The 15,098-nt window shown below is 41.3% G+C and overlaps 1 long non-coding RNA gene across 1 annotated transcript; it reads left to right on the forward strand.

Moving 5' to 3' along the window:
- Positions 1-2,890: 2,890 nt before the first annotated feature.
- LOC117131132 lies at positions 2,891-14,028 on the forward strand. The gene is made up of 2 exons (XR_004454331.1): positions 2,891-2,984; positions 13,266-14,028. It is a non-coding gene; the product is annotated as an uncharacterized LOC117131132 (long non-coding RNA).
- Positions 14,029-15,098: the final 1,070 nt, after the last annotated feature.

Raw genomic sequence — 15,098 nt, forward strand, 5'->3', positions numbered from 1 at the left:
TTCCAATCAAACCAGGATGAATCACTTTGTAAGAAGCTTGATTTTGATACTTAAAATGGTGGAGAAACACCAGGAAGTTGAATAAATCTCATAGGAGTTGGGATGAAGAAGTTATCCCACTTTCTAATCAGGTGATTCCAGTTTCCCAGTTTGGGAATAGGACAGCTTCTCCGTCGTTCCAATCAAACCAGGATGAATCACATTGTAAGAAGCTTGATTTGGATACATAAAGTGTTGTAGAATCACCAGGAAGTTGAATAAATCTCATAGGAGTTGGGATGAAGAAGTTATCCCACTTTCAAATCAGGTGATTCCAGTTTCCCAGTTTGGGAATAGACAGGTTCTTCGTCGTTCCAATCAAACCAGGATGAATCACTTTGTAAGAAGCTTGATTTTGATACATAAAATGGTGGAGAAACACCAGGAAGTTGAATAAATCTCATAGGAGTTGGGATGAAGAAGTTATCCCACTTTCTAATCAGGTGATTCCAGTTTCCCAGTTTGGGAATAGGACAGCTTCTCCGTCGTTCCAATCAAACCAGGATGAATCACTTTGTAAGAAGCTTGATTTGGATACATAAAGTGTTGTAGAATCACCAGGAAGTTGAATAAATCTCATAGGAGTTGGGATGAAGAAGTTATCCCACTTTCAAATCAGGTGATTCCAGTTTCCCAATTTGGGAATAGGACAGGTTCTCCGTCGTTCCAATCGAACCAGGATGAATCACTTTGTAAGAAGCTTGATTTGGATACATAAAGTGTTGGAGAAACACCAGGAAGTTGAATAAATCTCATAGGAGTTGGGATGAAGAAGTTATCCCACTTTATAACCAGGTGATTCCAGTTTCCCAGTTTGGGAATAGGACAGCTTCTTCGTCGTTCCAATCAAACCAGGATGAATCACTTTGTAAGAAGCTTGATTTTGATACATAAAATGGTGGAGAAACACCAGGAAGTTGAATAAATCTCAAGGAGTTGGTATGAAGAAATTATCCCACTTTCTAATCAGGTGATTCCAGTTTCCCAGTTTGGGAATAGGACAGCTTCTTCGTCGTTCCAATCAAACCAGGATGAATCTCTTTGTAAGAAGCTTGATTTGATACTAAAATGGTGGAGAAACACCAGGAAGTTGAATAAATCTCATAGGAGTTGGGATGAAGAAGTTATCCCACTTTCTAATCAGGTGATTCCAGTTTCCCAGTTTGGGAATAGGACAGCTTCTCCGTCGTTCCAATCAAACCAGGATGAATCACTTTGTAAGAAGCTTGATTTGGATACATAAAGTGTTGTAGAATCACCAGGAAGTTGAATAAATCTCATAGGAGTTGGGATGAAGAAGTTATCCCACTTTCAAATCAGGTGATTCCAGTTTCCCAGTTTGGGAATATGACAGGTTCTTCGTCGTTCCAATCAAACCAGGATGAATCACTTTGTAAGAAGCTTGATTTTGATACATAAAATGGTGGAGAAACACCAGGAAGTTGATTAAATCTCATAGGAGTTGGGATGAAGAAGTTATCCCACTTTCTAATCAGGTGATTCCAGTTTCCCAGTTTGGGAATAGGACAGCTTCTCCGTCGTTCCAATCAAACCAGGATAAATCACTTTGTAAGAAGCTTGATTTGGATACATAAAGTGTTGTAGAATCACCAGGAAGTTGAATAAATCTCATAGGAGTTGGGATGAAGAAGTTATCCCACTTTCAAATCAGGTGATTCCAGTTTCCCAGTTTGAGAATAGGACAGGTTCTCCGTCGTTCCAATCGAACCAGGATGAATCACTTTGTAAGAAGCTTGATTTTGATACATAAAGTGTTGGAGAAACACCAGGAAGTTGAATAAATCTCATAGGAGTTGGGATGAAGAAGTTATCCCACTTTCTAATCAAGTGATTCCAGTTTCCCAGTTTGGGAATAGGACAGCTTCTTCGTCGTTCCAATCAAACCAGGATGAATCACTTTGTAAGAAGCTTGATTTTGATAATTAAAATGGTGGAGAAACACCAGGAAGTTGAATAAATCTTATAGGAGTTGGTATGAAGAAGTTATCCCACTTTCTAATCAGGTGATTCCAGTTTCCCAGTTTGGGAATAGGACAGCTTCTTCGTCGTTCCAATCAAACCAGGATGAATCTCTTTGTAAGAAGCTTGATTTTGATACTTAAAATGGTGGAGAAACACCAGGAAGTTGAATAAATCTCATAGGAGTTGGGATGAAGAAGTTATCCCACTTTCTAATCAGGTGATTCCAGTTTCCCAGTTTGGGAATAGGACAGCTTCTCCGTCGTTCCAATCAAACCAGGATGAATCACTTTGTAAGAAGCTTGATTTGGATACATAAAGTGTTGTAGAATCACCAGGAAGTTGAATAAATCTCATAGGAGTTGGGATGAAGAAGTTATCCCACTTTCAAATCAGGTGATTCCAGTTTCCCAATTTGGGAATAGGACAGCTTCTTCGTCGTTCCAATCAAACCAGGATGAATCACTTTGTAAGAAGCTTGATTTTGATACATAAAATGGTGGAGAAACACCAGGAAGTTGAATAAATCTCATAGGAGTTGGTATGAAGAAGTTATCCCACTTTCTAATCAGGTGATTCCAGTTTCCCAGTTTGGGAATAGGACAGCTTCTCCGTCGTTCCAATCAAACCAGGATGAATCACTTTGTAAGAAGCTTGATTTGGATACATAAAGTGTTGGAGAAACACCAGGAAGTTGAATAAATCTCATAGGAGTTGGGATGAAGAAGTTATCCCACTTTCAAATCAGGTGATTCCAGTTTCCCAGTTTGGGAATAGGACAGCTTCTCCGTCGTTCCAATCAAACCAGGATGAATCACTTTGTAAGAAGCTTGATTTGGATACATAAAGTGTTGGAGAATCACCAGGAAGTTGAATAAATCTCATAGGAGTTGGGATGAAGAAGTTATCCCACTTTCAAATCAGGTGATTCCAGTTTCCCAGTTTGGGAATAGGACAGCTTCTTCGTCGTTCCAATCAAACCAGGATGAATCACTTTGTAAGAAGCTTGATTTTGATACATAAAATGGTGGAGAAACACCAGGAAGTTGAATAAATCTCATAGGAGTTGGTATGAAGAAGTTATCCCACTTTCTAATCAGGTGATTCCAGTTTCCCAGTTTGAGAATAGGACAGGTTCTCCGTCGTTCCAATCGAACCAGGATGAATCACTTTGTAAGAAGCTTGATTTGGATACATAAAGTGTTGGAGAAACACCAGGAAGTTGAATAAATCTCATAGGAGTTGGGATGAAGAAGTTATCCCACTTTCTAATCAGGTGATTCCAGTTTTCCAGTTTTCCAGTTTGGGAATAGGACAGCTTCTTCGTCGTTCCAATCAAACCATGATGAATCACTTTGTAAGAAGCTTGATTTTGATACATAAAATGGTGGAGAAACACCAGGAAGTTGAATAAATCTCATAGGAGTTGGTATGAAGAAGTTATCCCACTTTCTAATCAGGTGATTCCAGTTTCCCAGTTTGGGAATAGGACAGGTTCTTCGTCGTTCCAATCAAACCAGGATGAATCTATGAGATTTAAGAGTACTCAGGTTGTATGTGTGTATGAAACCCAAATGGGTAAAGAGAGAGAGCTTGGAAGCGATTTGAGAGAAAGGAAGTTTGATGAGTGTTTGTGTGTCTAAGTGTTTAAGAGATTAGTAACAAGACTGAGAACGTGTATAGAGATTCAGGATGAGAGACTATCTCGAGACTAAGTGTTTCAGATTAGAGAAGGAGAAGGGAAACCCCCTTACTCACTTAAGAGTTACAAAACATCACTTATGAGCTTATATATGCTCTTTACAACTTGCAATCATAAACCTAAATCTAAGGGCTGTTATAACTTGAATTTAAATGAATGGATGAGATGGACAGATGGTCTTGGTCGTGGCTGTGCTGTTCCTGATGGATAATTGGTCCATTTGAATCTGGTCAAGGGAAGGCTGGCTCCTTATTGGCTAGCTAAAGGCTCCCATGAATCTGCCCACTTCTTTTGCTAGATACATGGTCTCCTTTTGCTTTTACTTTACAGCAAGAGACTCTCCTTTCCAGCCTGTCACTCGCCAGCCTCTCCTTTGTCTTCTTCTCTTAAGAGTTTCACCAGTGCCCTATTTTTGCACCAACTTCAAATGTGCTAAAATGGTTGACTGGTGAACTTTCGGGATGTCTCGGTCCGTACAGATCCGTACGGTCCGTACAGCCAGTCCCTAAGTTTGCACACTCGCCCAAATACTCTTCTAAGTCCCTCCTGGACTTGGCCCTATCTTTGCACCACACTTCCATCTTCTTTCTAACTCCTCCAAAGCCCTCACATGATCAGTCTAAGTCTTTCCTAGACTTATCTTCACAAGATAACTTCTTCAGAACACTTCTGAAGCTTGATTGAACTCTTCTAGACATCTTCTAGAGCTTGCCCTATCATTGTACAAGCTCCATCTTCTCTTCAGTTCAACACTCCCCCTCAAGCTTGACTTTAGGAGATCCTAAGCCAAGCTTGGAACTCTGAAGAGTCTCCCTCATTAAAAACCTTACAAGGAAAACCCATTGGGACAAAACCTTGCAAGGGAAAAAGAGTAGAGCTCTCCAAAGCCTAGGGATTGACCAGTGAGCTCTTGTGCCTTAGAACCAGTGTGGTTGGACACAAGAAGCTCTGGATCACGGCCTAATAGGTGCAGCAACTCTTCACAGCTTTGCGCACACTTCACACTTCAGCTTCACCTCTTCATGGAACCGGTTTGAATCTCCCCCTCTCAACAGACTTCACAGCCACCTTAGAGAAGCTAGGAAATGACCAGGAACACCTTTAGTGAGGCTCAAGCAATGGTACCTGATACATTAACCCAAAGGTGCATCAGTACCTATCAAAAACAAGAAAATGAATATCCTGCATCACACTTGATGCACACAATCTCACAATTCAATCATAATCATTTTACGTATCTTTTCAAGCACAAGCAATGAATAAGATGAATAAAAAGGTTTTAAAAGTCTAAGGGAACTTCCCTTGTGTTTTTGTGAGTTTCCTAACTCGGCCAATGCCATCTTCATGGAATCACCAACTTCTTGGAAAGGCAGAATGGATTCATCAGCTTCTCCTCAATCACCTCTCATTGAAGCCGCATTGATGGAGAGCGTTCTTCTTCACTCGCCAAGACTGCTCTGAACAGCCTCTTGCCTAGACACGCCACAATCTTGGTCCGGTTGATGATCCTTGTAGAAGACTTTGCAAAGACTTGTTACTGACCATGGATCATATGCATTAAGACTCCCCCTCAAGCTTAGAACCAAGACTAGAAGGAGCTAAGCTTGTGATGATCCTATGCATCTCCATGGTCTAATAACTATCATCTTTTATGATAGCTTTCTTCTTGTGAGTTTTCTCTCTTCCTTAACCAGGAATTAGGGTGTTTGAATCACCATAGAGAGTCTCACAAGACACGCCTCTCATTGCATAATGACCCATGCTACACTTCCTGTAGACTAAGGACTAGATATGTCCAATGGTATTATGCAATGGCCATCTCTCATTGCATACTCAATCACACTACACTTCCTGTAGATTATGGACTAACATGTCCTAGTGATGATATGCAATGGCACAAGATCTTTGTCTTTACATTCTTGGTTGTTGGCGAGTTTCATGTATCACATTCCTTGTGTACCTAACACCACCACAACTCAATGCAAGATCAGATCATCCCATTGGGATCAAACCAAGATCATCCATCCTGTTTGATCACCAATGCCACAATAATATATGATACTTGAAACAAGCTAGACAATCAAGACAATCAAGCAAAGACAATCAATTCAGTTTTTTTTTTTTTAAATGCAACAATAGATGAATGCATTAGGTTACACTAACTATATGAATGAAACAGATTCAATCCAAATGGAACACAAGTCTTGATGATACTTATGCAATTAAGGCGACAAGAGTGACTCAATTCATGCTTATGCTCACTAGTTTTATCAAAGCCAATGATTCAAGTAGCTTAGACATACTTCTAAATGCTTATAAGACATCACTGATGGATATAACTATGGCATAGCAACAATCAGAACTGGACTGAGTCAAGACAAGCAGATTTCAATTTCTAACAATGACAATGCAAGTTCTATACAGTTCTCTAAATGCAAAGCTTATATCAGTACATTTGCAATTTAGGCTCATTTTTAAATGCATTACTACATGAATGCACAATCTTAAAGCATTAGCTATATGAATGCAACAGGTTCAATCCATGAGTAATATTAAAGCTCTGCACAACAGTTTCAATCAGAACCAATGATGCAAGCAACTTAGACAATTTCTAATTGATGCAAGACTTTCATTGATGGATTAAACATAGGCAATAGCATCAGATAACACTAGGATTGAACTTAGACAGTATGAGATATGCTTATGTATGCAAAATAACTTATCAATCATGATGCAAGCAGCAGAGACATTCTACTCAATTCTACAACACATTCATGATGATTCAAGCTATGACAACACTCAAGACAATGCAATAAACAGAACATGAGATTCTGGGACTCTAGACATTACTTACTATCAATAAGACAATGCAGCAGCAAAACAATCTCAGTGCAATTAGCCTAGACATTCTACTTAGAAGCTATAAACTCTTAATGGAATTAGGGAAAGCACAAAGTATAATCAGGAGATAAACCTATCAAGACATATTAAGATAGATGAGACTAGGTTTACTCCCTTGTTTAAGGTGATGAGGAGTGGTCGTTGCCACTTGAATCCTCACTTCTTCTTCTTCTCTTATTGCAATCACCCTTGTGAATTTGCCACCATGATGGAATGCTTGTGGATGCTTCAGCTACTTCTGCAATCACCTCACAATAGAAGCCGCCTTGATAGAGTAGCCTTCTTCTTCACACAGCCAAGAGTGCTCTGTCTTAGTTTGAGCACCCTCTTGAATAGGCACGCCACTGCCTAGACCCGGTTAGTGTTGAGTTGAGTTGATCATATTGGTATGGAGAGAAGAGGAGTTGAAGAGGAGAAGAGATGGAGAAGCTTAGGGGGTTTGGGTGTGAATGGTACGGACGTCCGTACAAGGCCGTACATGGCCGTACCGTCCGTACCAAAGGTCTCGACCAAAACTTACCCAACTCGACCAAGTGAAACGGTAACAAGGGAGTGTTACCTTGGGGACTTAAGAAGAAGGGATCAGACCGTTGAGTGGATAAGGGAAGAGCGTGCCAGGCTGGAACAGGCTGTAAAGAGGCAAAGCGTGTGAGCCTTACCATCCAATCATCCGGAAAGCAACCTTGACTCTACATGCTTCAATAGTGCCCATTTCGCCTCTTGTAAACCCTAATGCTTTCCATATAAATATGTAACCTCACTCATTAATAAGATCAGTCAGTTCGAGTCTCTCTAATCTCTTAGACTATGGTTTTCTCTTAGACACTAAACGGCTCTTTCTAGTCTCTTAATCTTTCACAAACTTCTCTTAATCACTTCCTAAACACTCTCTTTATTCTAATCACTCTAAAGATCTCTTAATCTCATATGGTATCAGAGCCAGGTTCATTTGAATCTGGGGTTTGATCTTTAGAGAGTTACAAGCTAAACGTCTTGGAAGCTACACGCGAGTAGTCTTGAAGGTGTTGAAGCTGTGGTTCGTTCTAGTTGAAGCTGTGCTACGTTCTGTGGGTTTGCGTGATTCTAGACTCAAGGTTGGTGTGTACGAGATCCAAGATTCAAGTTTTCAAGTCAAGCAAAGATGGAACAGGGGATGAACATGAGGATGAAGGTAGCGGTTACTTTCAAAGGTAGCAACTACCTTGTGTGGTCTCGGATGGTGAAGACTGCGGTGGGAAGTAAGGGTTTGTGGGGGCACATCACAACAGGGGAGGCTCCGAAACTCATTACTCAGGGAGGAGATCAAGAAGAGGTCTCCAATGAAGCGGCTGTGGAGAAATGGCAACAAGAAGACATGCTGGTGATGACGGTTCTACACGCATCCTTGGACCCAGCTATCTTGGATGCCTACAGCTACTGTGAATCAGCCAAGGAGCTGTGGGACACGCTGAAGAAGGTGTATGGGAACATTTCCAACCTCAGCCGTGTGTTTGAAGTGAAGCTAGCGATCAACCGTCTTGCACAAGAGGACATGGAGTTCACTAAGCACTTGGGGAGGTTCAGGTCCTTATGGTCAGAGCTGGAGATGCTGAGGCCGAGCACAACTGATCCAGATCAGTTGAATGAGAGGCGCGAGCAAGACAAGGTCTTTGGTCTGCTTCTCACACTGAACCCGGCCTACACCCAGCTCATCCAGCACATGTTAAGGTCAGACAAGCTTCCGGACCTTGAGAAGGTGTGTGCACAAATCCAAAGGGAGCAGGGATCTATGGGTTTGTTTGGAGGAAAGGGGGAGCTCTCTCTTGCCAATCAAGCAGCTCATGAGGATTCAACCGAGGCTCCACAAGCAAACAAGGCATCTCACGGGAAGTACGAGGACAGGAAGTTCAATGGCAACTGTGATCATTGCAAGAAGCATGGTCATAAGAAGAGCCAATGCTGGATACTGCACCCACACCTCAAGCCGGCCAAGTTCATGAAGGAGCGTGAGGGAAGGGCAAATGTGACTGAAGGTTCAAGTGGCGCTGGCACCAGCAAGATTAGTGAAGTGGATGGGCTTGGAGGCAATGATGGGAATGGGAAGTCTCTGGTGGCTTACACAGGCGCCTCAAGCTCCCGCAGCAATGATGACTACATCAAGAGATCAGATCTTGATGCCCTCTTCAAAATGCTAAAGGAAAACGGTAACACTTACGGTTATTCCTTTGGAGCTTCTATGATTACATATAAGGATGATCTCTTGATTAGAGAACTAGTAGAACGGTTAGAAGCTAGGAATGGGTATAGACATGCTCACATTGCTAGAACTGATAAGATGCATCCATCACTTAGTAATCTATGGCATAATGCTAAACGAGTAATTAAACCATTGATTGTTGATTCTGGTGCATCACATCATATGATAAGTGATGAAAACTTGATTAAGGATATAGAACCTACACATGGGCATGTGATGATAGCAAATGGGGATAAGATACCCATTAGAGGAATAGGAAAGCTTAAGCTGTTTAACAAAGAATCTAGAGCTTTTTACATGCCTGAATTCACATCAAACCTATTATCAGTGAAGAAATGTACTAATGATTTACAATGCAATGTTATCTTTAGTCCTAATGATGTGAAGTTTCAGGATATTGAGAGCAGCAGATTGATTGGGAAAGGGGTGACTAAGGGAGATCTCTATATGCTTGAAGAACTCACTTCTGTTCCTGATTATAGTTGCTCGTTTACTTCTACTTCTTTGTTGAATAAAAATGCATTGTGGCATGCTAGAGTAGGACACCCTCATGTTAAAGCTTTGAACTTAATGGTACCAGGTGTTGTGTTTGAGAACAAAGATTGTGAAGCTTGTATTTTAGGCAAGCATTGTAGAACTGTGTTTCAAAAGTCTACTACCGTTTATGATAATTGCTTTGATCTAATTCACTCAGATGTGTGGACGGCCCCTTGCTTATCTAGAGATAGTTATAAGTATTTTGTCACATTCATTGATGAAAAATCCAAATACACCTGGTTAACCTTAATTCAAACCAAAGATAGGGTACTTGATGCATTTAGGAACTTTCAAACTTATGTAACTAACCATTATCATGCTAAGATTAAAATTTTGAGATCAGATAATGGAGGGGAGTACACGAGTCATGCATTCAAGCAACACCTATCACAACATGGGATCCTACATCAAACAAGCTGTCCTTATACTCCACAGCAAAATGGAGTGGCTGAGAGGAAGAATAGGCATCTCATGGAAGTGGCAAGGTCACTTATGTTTCAGAGTAATGTTCCAAAGAGATTTTGGAGTGATGCGGTTGCCACTGCTTGTTACCTGATAAACAGAACCCCAACCAAAGTTCTGAATGAGAAGGCTCCATTTGAAGTTCTGAACAGGTACAAGCCAGCTCTTGATTATTTGCGAGTCTTTGGATGCCTATGCTTTGTACTCAAACCAGGAGAGATGATCAACAAGCTAGAAGCAAGAAGCACTAAGGCTGTGTTCATAGGATACTCAGCTACACAGAAAGGATACAAATGCTATGATCCTATAGCAAGGAGAGTTCTTGTATCTAGAGATGTGAAGTTCTTGGAAGATAGAGGATACTATGAAGAAAAGAATCAAGAAGACCTGAAGGACTTAACATCAGACAAGGCCACCACCTTGCGGATCATTCTTGAAGGTCTTGGAATCAGTACATCCCAGGATCCAAGGAATCACGCAACTACACCTCCTGAAGTTGGTTCACCATCCCACCTTGATCATGAGGGAGGAGAGGAGCATGAGGAGCCTATGCAAGAGGCCAACCAAGATGAAGGAGGAGTAGAGAATGAAGGAGAAGAGAGCATAGGCTCGGATGGTCATGGACATGATCATGGTGTGACACAAACACCTTCTCAAGATGAAGTGGTAGAAGAACAACAGGAAGAAGAACCAGTTGTGCAGCCACTAAGAAGGAGTACAAGGATAAGGAAGGATCCTTCCAGTTGGGTAAACACGAGAGTGTACTACAATGCCCAAGCTGTGGAGCATCCTTCTCAAGCCGTGTGCTCCTTTGCTCAATATCCAGAAGCACATTGCGCTTTCATGGTAAACTTGGATGAGAATCACATCCCAAGAAGCTATGAAGAAGCAATGAAAGATAAAGAATGGAAGGAATCAGTTGGAGATGAGGCAGGAGCCATGATCAAGAATGATACATGGTATGAGAGTGAGTTACCAAAAGGGAAGAAGGCTGTGACTAGTAGATGGATATTCACAATCAAGTACAAAGCGGATGGAAAGGTTGAGAGGAAGAAGTCAAGGCTAGTTGCAAGAGGTTTCACTCAAACTTATGGAGAAGATTACATAGAAACCTTTGCACCAGTAGCTAAACTCCACACAATCCGGATTGTACTGAGCTTAGCTGTGAATCTTGGATGGGGGTTATGGCAAATGGATGTGAAGAATGCGTTTCTACAAGGTGAACTTGAGGATGAAGTGTATATGCATCCACCTCCAGGCCTTGAACACTTAGTGAAGAGTGGAAATGTGTTGAGACTGAAGAAAGCCATCTATGGGCTGAAGCAATCACCAAGAGCTTGGTACAACAAGTTGAGCACTACCCTGAATGGCCGAGGCTTCAAGAAGTCTGAACTAGATCACACCCTCTTCACACTCACGACTCCCTCAGGTATGATTGCACTTCTTGTGTATGTTGATGATATCATTATCACAGGGAGTGATAAGGAAGGTATCATAGCAACCAAGGAGTTTCTTAAATCCATGTTTGAGATTAAAGACTTGGGAGAAATGAAATACTTTCTTGGAATTGAGATATGTAGATCCAAGGAAGGTTTGTTCATGTCCCAAAGGAAGTATACACTTGATCTTTTGAAAGGTGCAGGTGCTTATGGAGGCAAGACAGCAAGGATGCCTATGGAGGATGGCTACAAAGTCCCACGAGAGGGGGAGATTGAAGACAGCAAACCTTATCAGGATCCTAAACTCTATAGAAAACTAGTTGGCAAATTGATTTATCTCACTATAACTAGACCTGACATTTGTTTTGCTGTGAATCAGGTGAGTCAACACATGCAAGTACCTAAGGAACATCATTGGCGCATGGTGGAGAGGATCTTGATGTATCTCAACGGCTCACCTGATCAAGGAGTATGGATGGGCTGCAATGGAAGCACTGAAGTGGTGGGATACTGTGATGCGGATTGGGCTGGTGATAGAGCAGACAGGAGATCAACCACAGGCTATTGCACATTCATTGGAGGCAACTTGGTGACTTGGAAGAGTAAGAAGCAGAAGGTGGTGTCTTGCTCAAGTGCAGAAGCTGAGTATAGAGCTATGCTGAAGCTCACTAACGAGTTAGTATGGATCAAAGGCATCTTGAAGCATTTGGAGATTGATCAAGCCACGCCAATGACCATGCATTGTGACAACCAAGCAGCTATCCACATTGCCTCCAACTCGGTGTTCCATGAGAGAACCAAGCACATTGAAGTTGATTGCCACAAGGTGAGGCAGATGATCATCTTAGGAGTCATCTTGCCATGCTACACAAGAAGTGAAGATCAGTTAGCGGATGTGTTCACCAAGGCTGCAAGACAGAAGACAATGGAGTCCATTCACATACGGTTGGGCCTCATTGATCTTGGGAAGAGAAGGAGCTGATCCCCTTGGCTGTGAGGTCTTTACTCTTTTTCCCTTATCAAGGTTTTATCCCAATGGGTTTTCCTTGGTAAGGTTTTTAATGAGGAAGATCTCATTGCTATCCAAGCTTAGGCTTTCACAAAGCTAAGCTTGAGGGGGAGTGTTGAGTTGAGTTGATCATATTGGTATGGAGAGAAGAGGAGTTGAAGAGGAGAAGAGATGGAGAAGCTTAGGGGGTTTGGGTGTGAATGGTACGGACGTCCGTACAAGGCCGTACATGGCCGTACCGTCCGTACCAAAGGTCTCGACCAAAACTTACCCAACTCGACCAAGTGAAACGGTAACAAGGGAGTGTTACCTTGGGGACTTAAGAAGAAGGGATCAGACCGTTGAGTGGATAAGGGAAGAGCGTGCCAGGCTGGAACAGGCTGTAAAGAGGCAAAGCGTGTGAGCCTTACCATCCAATCATCCGGAAAGCAACCTTGACTCTACATGCTTCAATAGTGCCCATTTCGCCTCTTGTAAACCCTAATGCTTTCCATATAAATATGTAACCTCACTCATTAATAAGATCAGTCAGTTCGAGTCTCTCTAATCTCTTAGACTATGGTTTTCTCTTAGACACTAAACGGCTCTTTCTAGTCTCTTAATCTTTCACAAACTTCTCTTAATCACTTCCTAAACACTCTCTTTATTCTAATCACTCTAAAGATCTCTTAATCTCATAGTTAGCTTCTTCTTCAGGTACTTGCAATGTTAAGGAGAAGAACACCAGTGAGTTTTAAAACCATCTGTGCTTCTCCCTTTTTGTAACACTTCTCCATTGTACACACAATGGACATCATTCTTTCTCTTTCAACTCGGATTTGATGATGAACTAGGAACACCTTTTGTGAACCTGAAACATCACTCAAACTCTGGCAAAGATAAGTCACAATTGCATTGGGATCAATCCTTGACTTCATCAAGTTTGATCACCAATGTCTCAAGCTTTATAACATTAGATAGATGTTGAACTGAAGAGAAGATAGAGCTTGTGTTAACTTGAAGAATAGAAATGGAGTGAAAGGAGAAGTATGGAGGAGTTAGGTCTGGTACAAAGATAGGGCAAGTCCTTTAGGGATTGTCTATCAAGCTTCAGGAGTGTCTCTTTGTGTCCAGAAGTGATCTGATGGTTGTGCAAAGATAGGGCCAAGTCCAGGAGGGACTTAGAAGAGTATTTAGGCGAGTGTGCAAACTTAGGGACTGGCCGTACGGATTTGGTACGGACGTTGTACGGACCGTACGGATCCGTACGGACCAAGACATCCCGAAAGTTCACCAGTCGACCATTTGAGCACATTTGAGGTTGGTGCAAAAATAGGGCAGAGGTAAGCTCTTAAGAGAAGAAGACAAAAGAAGGAAGCTGGCGCCAAAGACAGGCTGGAACAGGCTGGCCAAGAGCTGTGTATTGACCATGTATCTAGTCTGATATATGGGAAAGTTCAAGGGAGCCTTACAGCAACCAATCAGGCACCAGTCTCCACATTGACCAGATTCAAATGAGCCAATCATGAAGCAACAAGAGCACAGCCAATGAAGAATCACGACCAGCCTTACTCTCCATCCTATCCATCCATTTAAATTCAAGTTATATCAGCCATTAGATTTAGGTTTATGATTTGCATCTTGTAAGAGCATATATAAGCTTATATGTGGCATTTTGTATGAACTAAGTGAGTAAGGGGGTTTCCCTTCTCCTTCTCTAATCTGAAACACTTTCTCTTAGTCTCTCTAGTCTCTCATCCTGAATCTCTATACAAGTTCTCAGTCTTGTTACTAATCTCTTAAACACTTAGACACACAAATACTCATCAAACTTCCTTTCTCTCAAATCGCTTCCAAGCTCTCTCTCTTTACCCATTTGGGTTTCATACACACATACAACCTGAGTACTCTTAAATCTCATAATAGAATCAAGACAATGTCAAGTTCTTATCTATGCAAGCAACCATTCTCTAAATACTAAGCAAGACCTTATCAGATTCAAGTCAAAGTATTTAGGCTATTTTATGCAACTTAGATTTTAATCTAAATGCAACAATACAAGGCAGTATGCATTAATCTTAATCAGTTTCTAACTCATGAAAGCAAGCATGATTAGATAATATAATCTATTATCTTAACAAGACAAGTTAATTTAGAACTGACATTAAGCATTTAACCATTTTCAATAGTATTGATGTCAAATCTTGATTAATAAATTATCAAGTTTGATTCCCAATATCACAAGCAATGCAACAGATAGACACAAGGCATTATCAAGTTCTATTCTTTGCAAGCTAAATCTCTAAGTACAAGTAAGATCCTAACAGATTCAAGACAAGTTACTTAGGCACTCTTAAGAGCTTCTTTACTCAGTACTTAGACATGAATCTAATACTTCAATGTAAGACAGCCACAAGACTATATGCAACAGCTTTAAATTCGGTTTCACTCCATGTATGCAAGCAGATTTAATTAATCACAACAAGCATCACTATGAACCGGAGCTAAGCATACTAAACAATTTCAATACCCAAACAAGACTCTTAAAGTATCCTGGGACAGATTCTAAAGCAACTTCATTTTAGCAATCTTTTAAACAATCCTCAGGTTTCCAATCACATCACAACATCACAACCTGTTCATACACTCAAGCTTTATACAAGAGAAAGAGATTTCCTTACAGCCAAGGAACTAGTGTTAGTTCCTTGAAACTCCTTAGTACATGGGAAGATCCGAGCTGTTGGTGTCAACTCCTACATCTCCTTCTTTCATGGACCTTTCTCTTGAACCCACCATGCCTAAGACACCTCCTCT

This window comes from Brassica rapa, unplaced genomic scaffold (genome assembly GCF_000309985.2).
Source record: "Brassica rapa cultivar Chiifu-401-42 unplaced genomic scaffold, CAAS_Brap_v3.01 Scaffold0882, whole genome shotgun sequence".
NCBI lineage: Eukaryota > Viridiplantae > Streptophyta > Magnoliopsida > Brassicales > Brassicaceae > Brassica > Brassica rapa.